Source organism: Salvelinus sp. IW2-2015, unplaced genomic scaffold (genome assembly GCF_002910315.2).
Source record: "Salvelinus sp. IW2-2015 unplaced genomic scaffold, ASM291031v2 Un_scaffold1933, whole genome shotgun sequence".
In the NCBI taxonomy this organism is placed as follows: domain Eukaryota; kingdom Metazoa; phylum Chordata; class Actinopteri; order Salmoniformes; family Salmonidae; genus Salvelinus; species Salvelinus sp. IW2-2015.
Window position 1 is genome coordinate 1 of NW_019943291.1, and position 8,963 is coordinate 8,963.

The window sequence follows — 8,963 nt, forward strand, 5'->3', positions numbered from 1 at the left end:
GTTTTGGCTCCTGGTGGTGCTGCCACCGCCATCATGGTTAATGACCCGTCCAGTCTGGTTGAAATGGCACCTCCACAGGGGCCCTGTGTACTCACTCAACCAAGACCCCTTTATAGGTGACAATGGCATTAGAGGGGTTTATAGCTCTGCTCCACACTAGAAACACAAACAAGGGGGCCAACACAAGAACAACACTCAAGGAACATACTTTGAAAGGCTTGGTTTTTTTGTTGGTAAGGACTGATGCTTTGGAGAACAAAGCATGTGCTTCGGATAGGGTTGCTCATGTTGTCATGGGTGATATTTTGGGTTGTATCTTGACAACCAACACATTCATATTTCCTCACCGTCATCAGTTTTATTTCTGTATTTAACAAGCCACTGGAATTAGTTTTGCACCAGTTTTTTTTATTTTTAAATCACGTCTCTCAGTTGATCATTTGAAATGGAACATTGGGTTCAACTCAGACGACAGACAGTCCATGTAGAAAACAGATTCTAGCCTCTATTTCCTCCCCCAATACCTGCATAGAATTGAGAATGGATAAATGGAATCTCCTAGCTAACAGAGATGGGCAGGTTATCCAAACACTATCACTAGCTAGTTGACTTCCCTCTCTTCCATTTAACCCCCTTAAACCCTGCCTCTGGAGTGTGGAGGTTATTTATTAGCTCAGTTATCTTCTTAAAGGGACGGCTCTCAACACGGCCATACAGATCATCTAGCTCGGATTGAATCACCTCGGAATCTTCCACATAGCCATGGGGTTCTATTCATCCAGTCAGGGAGGACCTTTTTTCTCTCTCCCTCTCTCTTCCTCTCTTTCCCCCAACCCTCCTTGCCCCTAAGAGAGGTCTACTCTCCACCCCACACCCCTTCTCCAATCCAATTAAGCCAGGGACAAAAGCAGGATTAGTGAAGAGTTTACCTCAGTGGAGCTCCACAGCGACCCCCAAAAAGGCCCGTGGACGGTAAAAAGGCCAAAGGGGGCTTTGGGAGTTTGAGGGTTAGCGGGGAGAATGTGATKGGCGCTGGCCAGCGATCTTAACCTGTCTGATGTTTGTGTGGCGAACGGTGACTCAATGCGGCGGAGGTTTAGAGGGAAGTTGGTGGTTGGGGACAATGCCTCAGTCTTTGACCACTTTGCTCCAGAAGCTTGGGCCTGTCTCCCCGATTTTCTCTGCACCTCTGAATTTCAATGAAAGGCACCTCCATCTCCTCTCTCCTCCATTCATGAAGGGACTAGCGTTGGCTGACTGGCTTGACACTTCAAGGAACGTTTTTCTAGTCGTTGAAATTGTATCCCACCTCCAACAGGTGCAACCTCATGGTCTCGAGGGACGGTTTGGTACTTCTTAAAAGATAGCTGTTGGATATAGTATTTAATCAATGAAAGAACCAACCGTTTTAAAGCCTTTGTGGGCAATTGTAGGCCTGGGAAGAGTCTCTGTCCCCGGATCAATGATAATTACAGTAGCAACATCCGTCTGTTATTGTTCTCTTGTCTTCTTTTGAACGGCCATCGTTGCCCTGAAGTAGCAGGTAAAATGCCGGGACAGGCAGCCTTCTAAATTAGCATATGTCTGGCGAATTTCACGCTCCCCTTCCCTTCACTTATGTGGCCTTATCCCTCCTTTATTCTACCATCACCCCAGAGCCACCAACTCTGCCCTCACCGGCCCCAAGGTTAAAGCGCTTTAAGTCTCAACCAAAAACTGTTAAGGGGAGAGAAACGCCAGGCCTTGAATGGGGATGGGTGGAGAATGGGGGTTTTGTGTACCCCCTCTGGCTAAACTGATCCCTATCTCTGTGTAATTACCTAAAGAAATAAAACTTTATTTCCTCCTTCACCACAAGAAAGAATGTGACACATTGACCACTGGGTTGCCAGATTGGGATTGGTCTTATCCTCTTGTTGTTTTTTAAATTCTCATAAAAAAAGCTGTTTCGTGTTACTATTCATATCCCACCGCTGCCACCAATTGCACTTGCTACCTCTAACAGTTTGGTTTCTTATTCTCTCTCCAGAGCTCCTTGCCCCTGGCCTCGATCTGCACAAAAGCTCACTTGTTTAATGAGTCAATGCATTGAGGGCTTCACTTCTCTGCCAATTAACCCCAGGACCATTCCGTCATCTTCCTAAATCCACACGCGGCTTTTTTGTTCACGCTTTATAAGGCTAAGCCGCTCGCTAGCGCCGGAGCAGGGGCCGGGCTGGGAAGTTAAAAGGCTAACCTGTTAGCAAACACAGTGGAGAGGGACATAAAAGGTTTAATCCCTATTAGGATAAATTCAAACTAAATGGCCCCAAATAGCCTTTGAAAAGAAGGGACTCCCTTCAAAGAGTATAGCCCCAAACTAAGCAGCGTTTGGGGGTAAATGCGTTTGGCTKGGATGTCACTACTATACCCTGGACTCAACGCAAGCTTGGACCCTCTTTATTTTTCTTTACATCTCTCACACTCCAGCGGCTTCTTAGGCCTGTTTATTTGCTCAGTGTCGTGGTTTGTTTTACTTGCCTCGCCGCAGATAGACTCCTATACGTGACCAGTGATTAGAGCTYGAATCACTCAGTTACATGCGGGTACAACGATCRTGCCCTAATGRCACAMATCCTTTGGCTAWATTTATTGGATGAATTTGTSTTGAATAYTTTCTGTACTTCCCTAAAAGCAACCTGTGTGTGGTGTGCGTATGTATCTTACTGCATGCAGTAGTGTGGTGTGCGTATGTATCTTACTGCATGCAGTAGTGTGGTGTGCGTATGTTCTTAACTGGCGCTAGTCGTGGTATATTAAACTGCTTGTTGTGGTGAACTGGCTGGGGTGAAACAGAAGAGTTATGATTTACGTTCTGCACATGTCTAGACTTCACTATGGGGCCGATGATTTTCTTTCCCCTCTAGATGTGGTTCTCCCCCTTTTCCCCTCCTTCTTCCTTTTTTTGGGAGCTGTATGTCAAACACTTTTTGGATAGACATTAGTTAGTGCTTACAGACTGTTCTAATAGCCCTTTCCTAAACCTTATTCTACTTAAACCAGCAAGCAGTTGCTTATCAACGGTATGATAGTAGACTATTGGTAGTCACGATTGGAAATCAAATCATGATCCTCTCTTCTTCTCGCTTCTCGCTTCTCTTTTTTTCTTCACCACCACAAACGAACACCCCACACCACACACACACAACCCAACCACAACACCACAACACACACACACACACACAACAACCACACACACCACAACACACCACAACTGTACCTTCTTCTGTTTTTTCCGTTTGTATTCATCAAATCTCACACCAAAATTTGTCTATGGCTCCAGAGGGGTGAAGGGGGGCACACTTGGGGCGAGTCGAGGGGCCTACTCAGGGGCGACCCTGATTGGCAGCCGGGCCTTATTGGAGAGCCGCAGCCCGACTCGTTAGCCCCCCTTCACACCCCTTCCTCTTACTCCTATATTTAGTCTGTTGAACTCATATTCTCTGTATTGGAGTACATGGATGGTTGTGTTGTGCCAGGCTGAAAGACCCACGGGGGGGGCTAGCAAACGCGTTGTGTTGTTTGGGTTTTAGTAGTGAGGGAGTGGGGTAAAGTTTAATGAGCAGCCCAGTTAAGTGAAAGGGCCAGGAGGCTTGCTCAAATCATGGACTCAGTGTCTGTGGTGTGATCTATCGCTTTTATTTCATTTTGTTGTTTGGACTCGTAACTCAACTCGCGTCTTCAGAACGCTGCTGTGGTTTATCGTTCTGTTTGATTTCGTGGTCGTAAGCGAAGAGACGTTGGCCATATTTTTGCTGCTGGGGCTTCAGTGTCAGACTGTGACCCCTAGACCGGTCTTATCTTATAGGCGTTTATATGAGGTCAAGGGGTTGTAGTCACTACTGCTGCTTCTGTTTTGTGGGACTGGGTAAGTGCATGGAATACTAGGGAGAATTGGTAATTGCTCATGCGAGAAATGATTGCTATCGACTGGTAATGAGAAGGGGAACATTGTAGTTATTTTCACAGGAGGGGGCAAGGGCTTTGTTTGCATTGTTGAGAGGCTTTGCACACAAACACTCCCTTACAAAAACTGTCCCATAGGAAATATTGAACACACACAAATCCGCACAGAGAGTTTTGGTGTTGTGTGTTGTTCGTCAGAGTGTGTGAGGAGGGATATATGCCCGAGTGTGTGTGTGTTTGCGTGTCGCAAAAGCATTCCAATTCCGTATATATAAGTCCAGAGGTTTTTTTCTTTTTCAACTACAACCCTATCGACTTCCCCAATATGGCTGCTCTCCTCTACCCCTCTCCTCTACCCCTCTCCTTACCCCCCTCTCCCTCTACCCCCCGTTCTGTTTTGATGTTGATTGTGACCTCTCTTCCTTCCGTCATTAATTTCATCACTCTTATCTTCCACCTTCTCATAGGACCAAAGTAATAATAAATCCCTCCTCGTGGTCCTTTACCGGAGCAGCCGCGCGAACGACTTAATACAGCCTACAAATTGAATCACTCAACATATTTCCTTCAAGGCACAGAAAGATGCACACAAGCCATACTAAACCAAATGGAAAAACGCTATTTTACTCTTCCTCTTGCCCACCCAATCTTAGATGAATTTCCTGATTGACATTGTACAATAAGTTTTTTTATTTCTAATAAGCGACATTGTTGCTATCTTTACTATGTAACACTGTTTCCTTTTTTCTCTCAATGCAGAAGTCTTATCAGCCAACACGCCGCGCCTCGTCTCTCAATAGAGAAACTATTGAGGAGATAATTTATCTTGTAACACCACCACCACACACACACACACACACACACACTTATCTTGTAACACTCACAGCACAACTACCCTGCTACTTTGTTCTCCTCTCATGTTAGATGGTATTTTCAATTACATTTGTGTCAGAAACCCAAACGGGTGGTGCTGTGCTCCCACTCCAAGTCAAACCAGTTTATTTGTCACATGACAGAATATTACAGATGTAAACCGCACAATGAAATATCAGACGTACGAAATAGAAAATCAAGAATAGGATCTTTTAAAAAAAACACATCAGCAGCAAGCTTGAGGAGTCGGGGGTGAGGAGGGGTATGTTGGTGGGTAGTCATTTCTGGAGTGGAGAGGGTGTGATGGAGTAGGTCCATTGGCAGGGATCGGCTGAGAGATTTGTGTGTGTGTGTGTGTGTGTGTGTGTGTGTGTGTGTGTGTGTGTGTGTGTGTCGGATAGCGGTGGGTAGCTAGGGGGGTTGGTAGAGGCACATCTCTCCCCCGGTCCCCCTTCAAGTGTCCCTCTTCATTCCAGAGTCGTTTGGGTGTCTGACAGAGACAAACGATAGTGCTTCAGAAATGACCAGCAGCCCAGGCACAAACAGGTTGAATAACTCCCAGTGCGGCAGGGAGCGAGAGGGTGATTGTGTGAGAGAGAGAAAAAAAGCTTCACATCGAGACTCTCAAAGCCTTTTGTTGTTCTGTTTGGCTGCATGCATCCTCTGTGGTGTCAGTCGCTTTGAAATTCAGCTTGGAGTCAGAGAGCTGAATTGATGAGAATTGCTGTACCGGAAACAGGGGACGAGAAAGCTATATTAAGCCATAATCAAATACATAAGAGTGAAGATGCCTAGGGATTTTGTTTTTTGCAACCCTGTTAAGCTTTTGTCTTTGAGAAATACAAGATTTATGTCAATATATATATGTCAAGAGATATGTCAATATATATGTCAAGGTATATTTCAATATTTTTTTCTATCAAAACCATTCTATCTCGGTTTGTCAATACAAACTATTATTCTTCAACAGTCCCATACTTCACAGTCCATTCTTTCTCTCCCTGCTTCATTGGTTCTTGGAATTGTGTGTTCCGAGTCTGACTTCTGCATTAATTCAATAAGCACTCCATCAGGCAGGCCAATCAGAAGAGGCCTCCATCAGGCGGCAAGCCAATCAACAGGGGCCATTTGTGGCCACGTCTGGAGGAGGTTGAGGGGAGTTGGAGTGGTGATGTTTCACCTTCAAGGCCTTCAGGGCCAGTGATGGAGACTGATGGAGGCCTGGAGGGCTGCAGCCACAAACACCTGCAGTCTGGAGCCATTAGGTATAGATGCAATCGGAGACTCTGAGACACTAGGAGGCATACAGTATATACCACCATGGTACTTTATTACAGTATATGGCCCTTTCAAATAAAGTGTAGAATAAAGTCATATCTATAATTCTCTGGAATATATTTTAGGTACCTTCTCTACCACAGTCATCTTTGTTTACTTGTTTATTACTCTGTTTTGGTCCACTGTCTGACTCCATTCTTCTTTAGTGATTTAATTCTCATTCTCCTCTCTATCTGTTTTATACTGACCCCTCCTCTGTCTATCTATCACTGCCCTAGCATATGTAGCAATAACTCCAGCCCCGGACAATAACGGCCTCACCGCTGCAATTTGTCCAGCAGCCGTTTCGACCAAGTGGGTCATAGGCGGCACACCTTTCTCTCCCCTGGATAGTTTATCGTGCCACTGTGTCACCCTCTGAGCTTTTTCAACTGCAAGGGAAAAGGGGTCTGTGGAGGAGAGGGAGGGAATATTGACTCCCGCTCTGGAACTTTACAAGACAGGGTTTCTGAAAAACATCGGTCTCAAATATTCTTAAAAAAAATATATATATAATAATTTTAACCCCTTTTCTCCCCAATTTCGTAGTATCCAATTGTTAGTAGTTACTATCTTGTCTCATCGCTACAACTCCCGTACGGGCTCGGGAGAGGCGAAGGTCTAAAGCCATGCGTCCTCCGAAACACAACCCAACCAAGCCGCACTGCTTCTTAACACAGCGTGCATCCAACCCGGAAGCCAACCGCACCAATGTGTCGGAGGAAACGCCACGCACCTGGCGACCTGGTTAGCGTGCACTGCGCCCGGCCCGCCACAGGAGTCGCTAGTGCGCGATGAGACAAGGATATCCCTACCGGCCAAACCCTCCCTAACCCGGACGACGCTAGGCCAATTGTGCGTCGCCCCATGGACCTCCCGGTCGCGGCCGGCTGCGGCAGAGCCTGGGCTCGAACGGTCTCAAATATTCTATCTGGAGACGTTTTTGGAGTTAAGATGAATCGGTCTGGTTCACAATATGATATGAGGTGACGAGCGGCGTCGCTTCTAGACCTGTCATATCTATCTACCCCCTGAGAGACTGGCCGCAACATCATCAATTTAGCCCTCAGTGCCTCACAGACAAGTACTCACTCTGAGGAGGAGAGGATCACTAGAAACACACTGGGGTGTAGAAATGAACCCCTGGAACAGAGAGTAAAGGTTACTTACCCACCCACCTGGAACAGAGAGTAAAGGTTACTTACCCACCCACCTGGAACAGAGAGTAAAGGTTACTCACCCACCCACCCGCCTGGAACAGAGAGTAAAGGTTTTTCACCCACCCGCCCGCCTGGAACAGAGAGTAAAGGTTACTAACCCACTCACCCACCTAGAACAGAGAGTAAAGGTTACTCACCCACCCACCCACCTGGAACAGAGAGTAAAGGTTACTCACCACTCACCCACCTAGAACAGAGAGTAAAGGTTACTCACCACTCACCCACCTAGAACAGAGAGTAAAGGTTACTCACCACTCACCCTTCCATCTATCTTTTCACCTATACATTACATTTTCTACTGCGTTTCTGACCTGATACCACTTGGAGGTGGAAAGGGACATTCCAGCACTGAGAGATGACATGTAGTGTGGTTGAGGAGGCAGTGTGTGTGTGTGTGTGTGTGTGTGTGTGTGTGTCTGTGACATGTAGTCTGATGAGTAGTTGGTGTTGTTGACATGTGAACCTGATGGCCACCCTGTCTGTCCATCCTTACAGCGGATAGAGAAGTCAGACTGATCCAACTGTCTGTCTGAGGCGGTTTGTCATAACCTTCAGATCAGACTGGTAAACAGACTCTGACAGACAGGACAGGGCAGGAGACACGCAGACCAGACTGTCATATCTAGTTATTTAGACGCTGCTTTGTTATACATCGTTGAGCTATATTTGTAAGTACACAGTGATGATCATACAATAACGTGAATACAGTATATTACTAAAATAAAGTTAGTTGATTGGTGTGGTGCAGACTGCAGTGTAAAACGTCCCCGATCCTCCCCCAGTTCCACAGGCAGTGTTGTTGTGTAATGCTCTGTTGGCTGTGGGTTGCAGAGTGCAGTGTAAAACGTCCCCGATCCTCCCCCAGTTCCACAGGCAGTGTTGTTGTGTAATGCTCTGTTGAGGCTGTGTGGTGCAGACTGCAGTGTAAAACGTCCCCGATCCTCNTGCAGACTGCAGTGTAAAACGTCCCCGATCCTCTCCCAGTTCCACAGGCAGTGTTGTTGTGTAAAGCTCTGTTGAGGCTGTGGGTTGCAGACTGCAGTGTAAAACGTCCCCGATCCTCCCCCAGTTCCACAGGCAGTGTTGTTGTGTAATGCTCTGTTGAGGCTGTGGGTTGCAGAGTGCAGTGTAAAACGTCCCCGGTCCTCCCCCAGTTCCACAGGCAGTGTTGTTGTGTAACTTAACAAAGCAGCGTCTAAATAACTAGATATGACAGTCTGGTCTGCGTGTCTCCTGCCCGTCCTGTCTGCCAGAGTCTGTTTACCAGTCTGATCTGAAGGTTATGACAAACCGCATCAGACAGACAGTTGGATCAGTCTGACTTCTCTATCCACTGTAAGGATGGACAGACAGACAGACAGACAGTTGGATCAGTCTGACTTCTCTATCCACTGTAAGGATGGACAGACGACAGACAGACAGACAGACAGACAGACAGACAGTTGGATCAGTCTGACTTCTCTATCCACTCTAAGGATGGACAGACAGACAGACGACAGTTGGATCAGTCTGACTTCTCTATCCACTGTAAGGATGGACAGACAGACAGACAGACAGTTGGATCAGTCTGACTTCTCTATCCACTGTAAGGATGGACAGCCCAGACGG